We start from the raw sequence: 10,201 nt of genomic DNA, 5'->3' as shown, positions 1-10,201 counted from the left end.
TATATTATTATTGTATCAAGTATGGAATCTAATGTAGTTATCTGTAGGCATATATAAGATATGATTCTTTGAAATTATTAGAATATTATAAACCGAAGAAAACAACATAAATTAAAAATATCTATTACTTTCTATTTTGGCCCAGTTATTATTGTATCGAGATTTTCTTTAGTGCTACTTTTGAGGCAATAACTTACCTAGTGGAATTTTCCAATTAAACCCTTTGGCAACTAACGAAGTGTAAATTACATATCGTGGTATAGACTTTGCAGTAAATTAACTGTCGGCTGTGTTAATTTGTGGACAGAGATCAGTGTCAGTTAATTGACCGATTCTAGATATAAACAACTTGTAATTGGGACTAAGAAAGGTCGTTATTTTGACTTTTATATCCAAAGCTATATCATAAAGGGACGATATAAATTAATTTCTATTGCTTTATTCTTAAAATATATTTTTAAAGTTTATTTTTTATGTTGTTGAACACAAAATTGTGGTATTTGAATTATAGCACATAATTTTTAAGTTACCTGTTTCAAAAACAAGTCAGATATACTTCTTGTACTTTCTGAAAGAGGTTTTTTTTTTTTTCCGTACTTTTCCCAAAAACATTAGAATTTTGCATTGGTTTGAAAGCCATCGGAGGGAAGAAAGGGGTTGCATTTCATTTCTGTTTCATGACTCTTAAATCATGTATGATATCTTTTCGGTTGGTTCTACAGAACTTGTAGATTTTGGCCACCCAAGCCTTCTCCATACCTACCAGTCGCTTGGTCTATGAAATAGTTTTTGCAATTAAAAATAATACAACATTTGTCAAAAAATATTCAATCATAAGTGATTCTATAATTTCATCTTATTGTAGATCTTGATTTAATGTATTATTTCAATATTAATAATATAATTGACACATAATTAATTTAAGCAACATTTATTGTTCTTCTAAACTTGACTGTAAGCGGTGTTTTGAAAACTATGTGAGTATTAGGCCTTTATAATCGTATTTACAAAAAATTATAATGAGTAAACTACTTACTGCATGCGTTAGTAAAAATGTAATTTAAGTGGGGAAAAATTAGGTTTCATTTATTGTCAAAATTTAGAAATCGGCAGCTTCGGTTTGGTTAATAGCGTAAAATGACACTCAGAATGCAGAGATGATAAAATAAAAAAAAATAGCTTTCTCTCAAAATCGTGTTTTAAAATAAGTTGGATGAAGAAAGAATTATATGAAGCTTACGTATCCGTGGAAAAAAGTGGGAATTTCAACATTTATTTTATTATTACAAAGTTTTTCTTAGTATTTTATACTAAAAATTACTCTAATGATCTCAACAGTCATTAAAATAAAAATTAAGTTTTATTGAATATCTTAAAAAGATAGAACCTGTTGAATCCCCCCCCCCATCCTTTAATAATTAGCAACTAAAGATGTCCTTAACAACAAGAGGCAGAGGACATCCTCACTGTTCCAGGATACAGCTCAGCGCTCTATTTTATGCTTGGCAGGACTCTTCGTATCTAAACGGTTCTTCTTTAAGAGGAAAAAATACATCTCAGTTCCGCTCCTTGGAGTCTTCCAGGACTGTTTTGTCTTGTGCCCAATCCTTAGCGATTAGTCGAATCCTAATACCGGTTCTTAGTGATTTAAATCAATGATAAATTACTTTTTTGAAGTGATTTGTTTGTCTCATCGACACATTTAAGGTCACAATAATGAAGCTTGGTGAGGTGAAAAACGTTTAGACTCTCAAAAGACAATTGCTAGGTACTTTCTCGGATCATAAATACATCGTCAATACTCTATCTTAGTTAAGAGGGTTTGCAGAAATACGAAAAATTAAAACTGTGAAAAACATTCAAAAGGATAAAAAACCTTAATCTTCTTAAATGTATAGCTTCTACTGGAAGAGTTTCATATATAATTAGAACTTTTAATTTTATATCAATCCAAAATCCTACGTAAAATCCTTGATGCTCATTATTACGTTACAAATAAACTCATTCACAAAGACCTTAACATCCCATTCGTTGCAGAATTGGCCCAAAACAGATATGCGTCTTTTCATTCCAAATTCCTTAACCATCCTTAACCCATTAATTCTTAATCTTTCATCCTTAACAATCCCTGATAATCCTCCGAGGCGTCTGAAAAGAAGATGGCCACGGGACCTTCTAACTTCAATTAATGTTTGAAATACCAATGGGTAGTTCCTTCCCAAGATTTTCAAGTGTATATGAAACATACAACATATTTAGTTATTGTATTATTTTGTACAGTAGTAAATTACATTAAATAAATAAATAAATATATATCATTAATAAACAATAACAACGTTGTCAGCCCATCATCAGGTATCTACGACAAATTCTTAAAATCATACCATGCGTACAACACTAAATCAATATATCACAATTTATTTTTTAACAAATTTTAAAACAATTATCTCATTTAACATTAAACGTTGTATCAAAGATAAATTATTCAAAAGAAAAAAAAAATAGAACGAAAATCAGTGCTTTGGGTTTTTAATTACTGAAATGATGCCCTACATTTATGGTATTTTTTGACCCATACAACTAACCTAAAGATAGAATTTCTGCTCATTTATTGCAGATATCAGTTCTAATAGTATATCCATAAAATAATATTCAATTTTCTAAAAAAATGCTATTTACAAACAATTTATTAAACTTCTCGAAGGAGTTGCAGATGTAATCAACACCTTAAAAAGATATAAAAAATTATATTTGGCCCAGTAGAAAAGTCAGTTATTTTAGAGAGAAACACGTCTTGATTATCTGAATTTTTTTTTCTTACTACCAACCAAACAGCGATATAGGAAAGTACGAAAGAAAAAATTTAATTAGAGACCAGATATAAGATTTAAAATTAAATTACTTTTTAAGTCTCGAATTTTGTTTAGAAAAATTAGTTATAAAAAATAATGCTATACAACATAACTTGGTAAGAGATCATGTCATAATTCTAAAGCTTAAATTCTCCTAGAACAGTTCGCAAACTGTGTGCCGCAAGCGAATACTGGGGCTTCATAAAATAATATTTAATTTTTACTATCTATAAGTAGATTCCATTCATAAAAAATAACAAAACCAGAACGTTCTTGCCTATACCTCGTCTATTACTCGTAAGCAATTCAAACTTAGGAATACAATAATAATTTAAAATTTTGAATGTATTATCAGATCTGAACTCAAGACCTTCTATATTTTATATTTATTTATGATTTTATTTTTGCGTAGATGACTATTAATGATTACCTATTAATAGTGTTATATTATGTATAAAGTGCCTTTGATATCAGTGTTTTAATAAATGTTCCAACATTCAATTTGCACTATCTTTTCTTCTTTTTCTGCATATTCAACCGCGTAAAGTATAATTGCTACTTAACCAACATGTAGACAGTGTAACGTACCACTAACTGTTAAATACATAGTGACGGACTACAGGCATTTGATAGACACTTGATTATCATATAATTTGGTAACTGTAATAAGCGATAATAGTCTCACATTCCAGAAATATTTGATTACCTAAAGAAAACAATAATATAGGAATATATATAATACATTTTATTTATAACATCAATTGATGTCACTTACTTTTATCGATTTTTTTTTCTTTATTATTTCATTTTCTTTATAGTTTTTTGGTAATATTGATTGTTGCTATGACATCAGCTAATATATTAAAGTGTATATATAATATTGGGTGTATTTCCATGATTCAAGCACAGTCAGTATGCATAAAAAAACATCATCGCCGTGGATTGGCTTATATTATATTAAAAATAAAATAAAATAAAGTATAATTGTACCAATATCAACCTGAAAAGTATGCCACAATTTTTTTTTTTTAATCTAACAAGGGAGCTCTAGAGAAAAAAGTTTGAGAACCCTAGCACTACAAATATCAATTGGAAACTAGCTTTTTAAATAATATTTTAAATCAATCGAAAATTTATATTCCTTTACTTAGCTATGTTCTTCAATTTACTTGTAATACCTCAATGTAATATAAGCTTTCGTCCTAGGAAATTTATCAACCATCAGCACGTCATTTGGTTGAGTGACTAGACATTATGGAAATTGGCATGCATGACTATACCCTTTACTCACAATTATTGAGGATTTATTTTCGATTGACGTAAAGATTTTACGTTAAAGCTTACAGTGAAGTATTTTGTCAAATTGGCCTGTCAAAACTGCTTCTTCGGTTTAATTATTTAAATTTTCGTTTCTTACATAAAAATGATCAATTTATGATCCTCAAATCTGCACAATCTAAAAAATAAATTTAGATCTATTACATATAATAAGCTACACATTCGAGGTTTCAAATTCGAACCCTTATTTATTCTTTATAAATAGCGCAGAGTCCTGTTATGAGGATATCTTATTTTAAAGGCAGAAAAAAAAATTTGAATTATACATGTTAAAATTGAAAAAGAGAGCGGGATAGCACTGTAAGGCACTATGGTAATAATTCCAAAGGTGCGGGTTCGAATCCGGCCAACAGATAATTATTTTCTATTAAACTGTAGCCTTGACTCAACTCTGTGGATTCTTGAGTCCTCAAGGGGTCACCCCAGCCACATTAAATACTCCTTAACTAAGAAAAAAAATTGGAATCATAATTTCAATAAGACCTTCCTTCACTTAGACGTAGACTCTAAAATGATATTTCCACATGGTTAATAAAAAATAACATTAATAAATATTAAAACATTGATTTTCCACAATTTCTTAAAAGGTTGATGGTTTATCGAAACAATGTTTTATGTCTCGAAGGAATATATTTTAGATTACCAACTACTACTGTCGATATTCCTCATGCTGTTCTTTAATGAGGAAATGTGTACTATTATAATCCATAAAGGAGTTCAATACTTTGTAAGAAAGTAGTTTCTTGAACCACGGCTGTGCGAGGAGGTGTTTATTCATTATCACGCTCAACCACAACGTTTTTCCCCAGTTAAAGGGGACCCACTTTATGAGGCTGAGTTGACCCCTGTTGACTCCTCGAACCCACAAGAAACGGTATAGAAACAGTATAAAATTATCTTCCTCAGCCGGATTCGGATCCGTGTTCTTGGAGTTAATATCTCAGTGCCTTACTCACTGAGCAACATTTCAACCAGGAAAACACTTTAATTTTATATAATTGGATGAGTTCGGCTGAAAATAAATGCATATAAAATTAAATGTTGATATTTAGAAAACATTGGTAATGGAGTTTATTGTCTTTATAATAGGAATATCAAATCAAGAATTTTTCTTTTTCTTAGATACCCGTCAATTCTGTTAGAAGCGGTGCGATGAAAACCAGAATCCAACACCGGCTACAAACCAGCAGACAATCGCCTCATAAATCACACCATTAATACACAGTGAGCCTCTAAGGGCCAATTTAGTGCATAGTAAACTGAGCCAACATTGAAAGGAGGGGAATTAACTATCGACTGTAGCTCGGGGCCATATCGATTCATCGAACTGTGTCTGCTCTACCGTTACTCTCTTCAGCTTTCCAGGTGAATTTTATTGAGGCAGTAGAAGAGGGATTGCAGTGTAATAGTATTTCATTTCATAATAATTATCGTTATTTCATAAATCATGAAAATATTCATACAATATTACAAGATCTATGCCTACCAAAATTGTAATCTTTAACATTATATAGTTGTAAGGGACTTCACTATAGAATAGGGTATAATGAGAAAGGATCATCATCCACAACAATTGCTGTAAGTGATATTATGAAATGATACAAACATGTGGCGAATCTACCCATTGATAGAACTCCAAAAACACTTCTAAAGTCGAAGATCTCGAGGCCATCTTCTTCACCAACAATTTGAAAACTCAAAAAGTTGTGAAATTCTAAGTTTGAAAAACTTAATAAAACTACAAAAATTTTGGTATAACTTTATTTACAGAAATTGTTATTCTCAAAATTGCTTTTATTAAAGGGATTAGCTAAAGTCAGGTTTCCGAGAATGATAAGGAAATGGGATAATTTCAGGATGTACTACCCAAAGCTCCGATATGCAAAATTATTTGGATTTTTTTTTTAATGCAATCCACAGCGAAGGTGATGTTTGCCTATTTATCTACAGGTGACCAACCTATTCTAATCAGGGTGGGGAGTCAAGTTTTTCATTTTGTGGGACCGTCACATAATGAAAAAGTCAACGCTCTAAGCCGGATTCGAACAGAATGTATACAAGTCGGATAGTTTTCTAGTATGACGATGATTGGTATTTGAGCAAATTTATCATACTTGAAATACTAAATAACCAAGTTTTTCGTAAAAATTTTGTTGCGCATGAAAGGTATTGAGGACTAAATTATAAATGAGTTAAAATTTCAGTTTTTTTTTTAGAAATACCCAATAGCCAATAGTCCATAAATTAAAGTACACAAACTAAAAATTACAAGCACTAATACATTTTGTTTCAAGATGGGGACGAATATTAGTGATATTACATAAGTTTAAAACGTAAAAATTATCTGACATAATTTTATACGTCAGTGTATTTGTACGAAACACAAACTACAAGATAAATACTATTATTTTGTACTATATTATGAAACAGGGCCCTGGTGGCCTATACCTAAAATAGTTCAATACAATCTTTTCAAGTACATTTACAGTATTTACTGTATAACCTAGTTAAGCATGACTTTTTTTCCCTTCTAACTCCAAGCAATGTATATTTCCTGTTAGAATGTAATTAATATAAGTTGATGGCGTATAAGTAATATAAGTTTTATGATGGTGGCAAAAGTCTTTTTTCAGCTTTCCTAAATAGATATTTAGATAACTTTTCAAAAGACATTAAATTTATTATTAGTGTAAAAAATAAATAATAAAACCATGCGAAGAAGTGTAAAATAAGTCATACTTTCTCCATATCCACATAGTACTCAGATAAAACCTATATTGTACTATATACAGATATTTCAGATGGTCAGGAAATACTATGGATGTCTTCATTGAAAAAAAATAGTTCTTATACTCTGGGTGAATTTTGTTTTGTTTTTTAAATATAAGATATACGAATTGATTTAAAATGATGAGATATGGCCTCCACATTCCCAATGACCATACAACCACGGATGACTGACCGCAGTGAAGTAGATTGCACCCGAGGCAATACGGCGCGATGTATTCTCGCTTGTGCGGGATGCGAAGCGTGGACTATATGACGGTAACTGTACCGCAACTTCTTGCGCACTGCAGATACCATCACTAACGGTGTGCGCCTCTTTCTTACCACTTCTTGCGTTTATTTACTGTTCTTCCACCGGTGCTCTACACCTCTATATCTTCTTCTTGCATGATTGGGCTAGGTGATGTACTAGCTAAAAAGATCAGCAGTCAATGATGATATTTTTCTTGCAAGTTGTGGAAACAAAAAAAAATTAATGTACACAGAAGCTCAAATTCAAAATGCATGTCTTCTTGATTTATTAGTCAATGAAACAGTGTGGTTTCTTTTATAATATGTAGTCATCAATAACATCATATTATGTTTGCATACCCAATACAAATGTAATTTATCTCACCTTCACTTACCGGGGAACACTCGTTAGAGTTCAAAACAGAACGTTCTCCACCGAGATGGTTTCGCTCTTAGCCTATATCTTAATTCACTAATTATATTATTTCCACTCATAAAGTATAACAGAATAAATAATTATCTATCACAGCCGGATTCGGATCCGTCTTCTTGAAGTTAATAGCTCAGAATCCATATGTCATTGTTCTTTCCATGTCATTATAGAAATACATTTTAATCTGAACACATATTCCAGCAAAACCCAGTTTTGTCTAGAAAAACAGTTGGATAAAATTCATTATGAAGTGAGCAGTGAATCTAAAAGCTCTTTATCAAAGGGACAAAAACGAAATGAATTTTTTGATTCTGAGTTCCTCACAAAACAAAAAATAGTTATCAACTATTTTTTGCAGACGTTTCTCCTCATTTAGTTCGGCTTCATGAACCCCGTGGTTTTAGGATCATATTATATATATAATGATTATAAATGTAAAGGAGATGGGATCATCTACTCGTGAATATACACAGACGTGTTGTTCTTGGGGTGGGGTCAAGAAGAAACAAAAATAGTTATCAAATACATTTTGTTCTTTCCTTCACTTACTGTCAACCATTCATATATACAATAAAATGTTTAATTTAATTGTAATCTTTATCAACTTTGAAAATATTATGTTGAAATTTTAATACTTTTAATCTGATACCTCACATTTCCATTGAATATAACACATTACAAAAATACCTTTGTACATATCTCACAGAACTCAATATACTTGACTAACACCTTATATACAGGTGGACAACCAACAAATAAAAATAATTCTAAAATTTTATTTTCAAGCACCTTTAAAAGGTATTATATTTAAGATTTAACTATCTAAAAATATTAGCACCTTTAAGGTGTAACTATATTATTTAAAAATAGCGTTTGGTTCCTTTAGGAGCCGTTGACCTAAAATTTAGAAGGTTTCCTCTTTTCGAGTTTATTCAGAGGATTATTACCACTATTCTTTGATCCAGCACGTTCCACGAAACTGTGGAAATTAGGACAGCCATCTACATACAATACTAATGCTTCCATCTCTGGAGGTCTCCACATATTCCATGTAACTAACTATACTTAGTCTGGAACATGAATACAATATGGAATAAATAATAAAGTAACATTAATCAAATATTAAAAACACAATTAACATAGAATAAAAAGAGCAAACAAATTTAAAAGTAGACAATGATTTGAATAGTCCAAAGCCTCTCAAACAGCAATAAATAAATAACAATTTTGCATTTTGCCAAATCTTGCATCATCATCAGGACAAAAAAAAAAAAATGAAATCACATATTCAGATCACCTAGTGGTTACAGGTAGCTAGAAGCAGCTCATAAATCAAAGACATCTTAGCATCATCACGCACTCTAAGCATAAAGTGAGGAAAATAACTAATTACATGCAATTCCTCACTGCTTTTATCTTTTATTTTATTTTTAAATTCTTCTTTAAAAATGGAGTTTTCTGGATATCATCTTTTTTTTTTTCTAGAAATTCCTATCCATAGGCCATTGCATACATTTATATGTTAGTGGTTCGTCGTTTGATAATAGTTTCTCATGAGTTAGCAAAATTAGTATTTTTATAAGATTTGGGATTTTATTTTTGGAATTTACCAATTGTTTCCTATTTAAACAAAAAAATATAATTTAAATTTAAAATACTCTACAGATCTTAATTTCATATGGAATATCTTATGGTCTCATAGTATAATATGAGTATAAGTGACCTAAAAGGTCGTTTGCAAAGAGTATAATGATAGAGGAATCAATAGGTGATAGCATTCTATGATTAGCCAATCATAGAGAAAGACGATCATTGGGATCAAGGCTGCTTGGGCTAAAAGCTCTACCATCATTAGAAGATAATTTAATCATCAATTTAGTGCTGATAGGCCATCAATTAAGGACAAGAAGGGCTGATAATCCTATCGTTAAATTTGGATTGTCTGAAAGTAAAGCATTTCAAATATAGTAGACGGATATCTTATAAAAACTTGTAAATGACTCTTTTTTTAAAAAACAAAATTAAAGGTATTTAGAGGAAGTTTTTTTTTTTTAAATTAGACTTGTAAGCCCTGTCAGACTATTTCAATAACACCTAGCTTATATTAAAGATCACTTGATTGTGCGTTGATTTACAGAGCTTAATCATAATCGTTGAAGCTGAAAATAAAAATAATTGAGAAGTGCCACTTCTTGAAGGTCGATTTATTGCAAATACCGCTATGCCATTATAGCCCCACAAAAATATGTAATTTTAATTTCATACCACTTTTCGTTTTTGAGCTGGGCTAATCACACACAAGGAGCGTTTATCAAGATTTGATTATTTGGACTTCAAAAAGGTTATTTCCGTCGAAAACTCGAACAGTGGGTGATCCCTTACTATATATTCCATATACAGATAAATGAAAAAAAAATGAAATATAACATAAATTTACAATTTTATTGAAACTGCTGTAAGCTTATTTATTTATTATTTTTTTAGCTTATTCATTTATTTACTTAGCTTAGCTTATTTAATTAGCTTTATTATTCACTTCAAATCCAGTTATTTTCATTAT

The 10,201-nt window shown here is 30.5% G+C and overlaps 1 protein-coding gene across 4 annotated transcripts in view; it reads left to right on the top strand.

The window, feature by feature from the left end:
• Positions 1-10,201, top strand: part of pot (papillote) — a 297,177-nt gene that overhangs the window by 165,259 nt on the left and 121,717 nt on the right. The gene's annotated exons all lie outside the window — the stretch shown is intronic.

The sequence above is a fragment of the Halyomorpha halys genome, unplaced genomic scaffold (assembly GCF_000696795.3).
Source record: "Halyomorpha halys isolate HHAL.00 unplaced genomic scaffold, Hhal_1.1 Scaffold207.1, whole genome shotgun sequence".
NCBI lineage: Eukaryota > Metazoa > Arthropoda > Insecta > Hemiptera > Pentatomidae > Halyomorpha > Halyomorpha halys.
The sequence above is the reverse complement of the archived record's forward strand: the minus strand, read 5'-3'. Positions and strand labels throughout refer to the sequence as shown.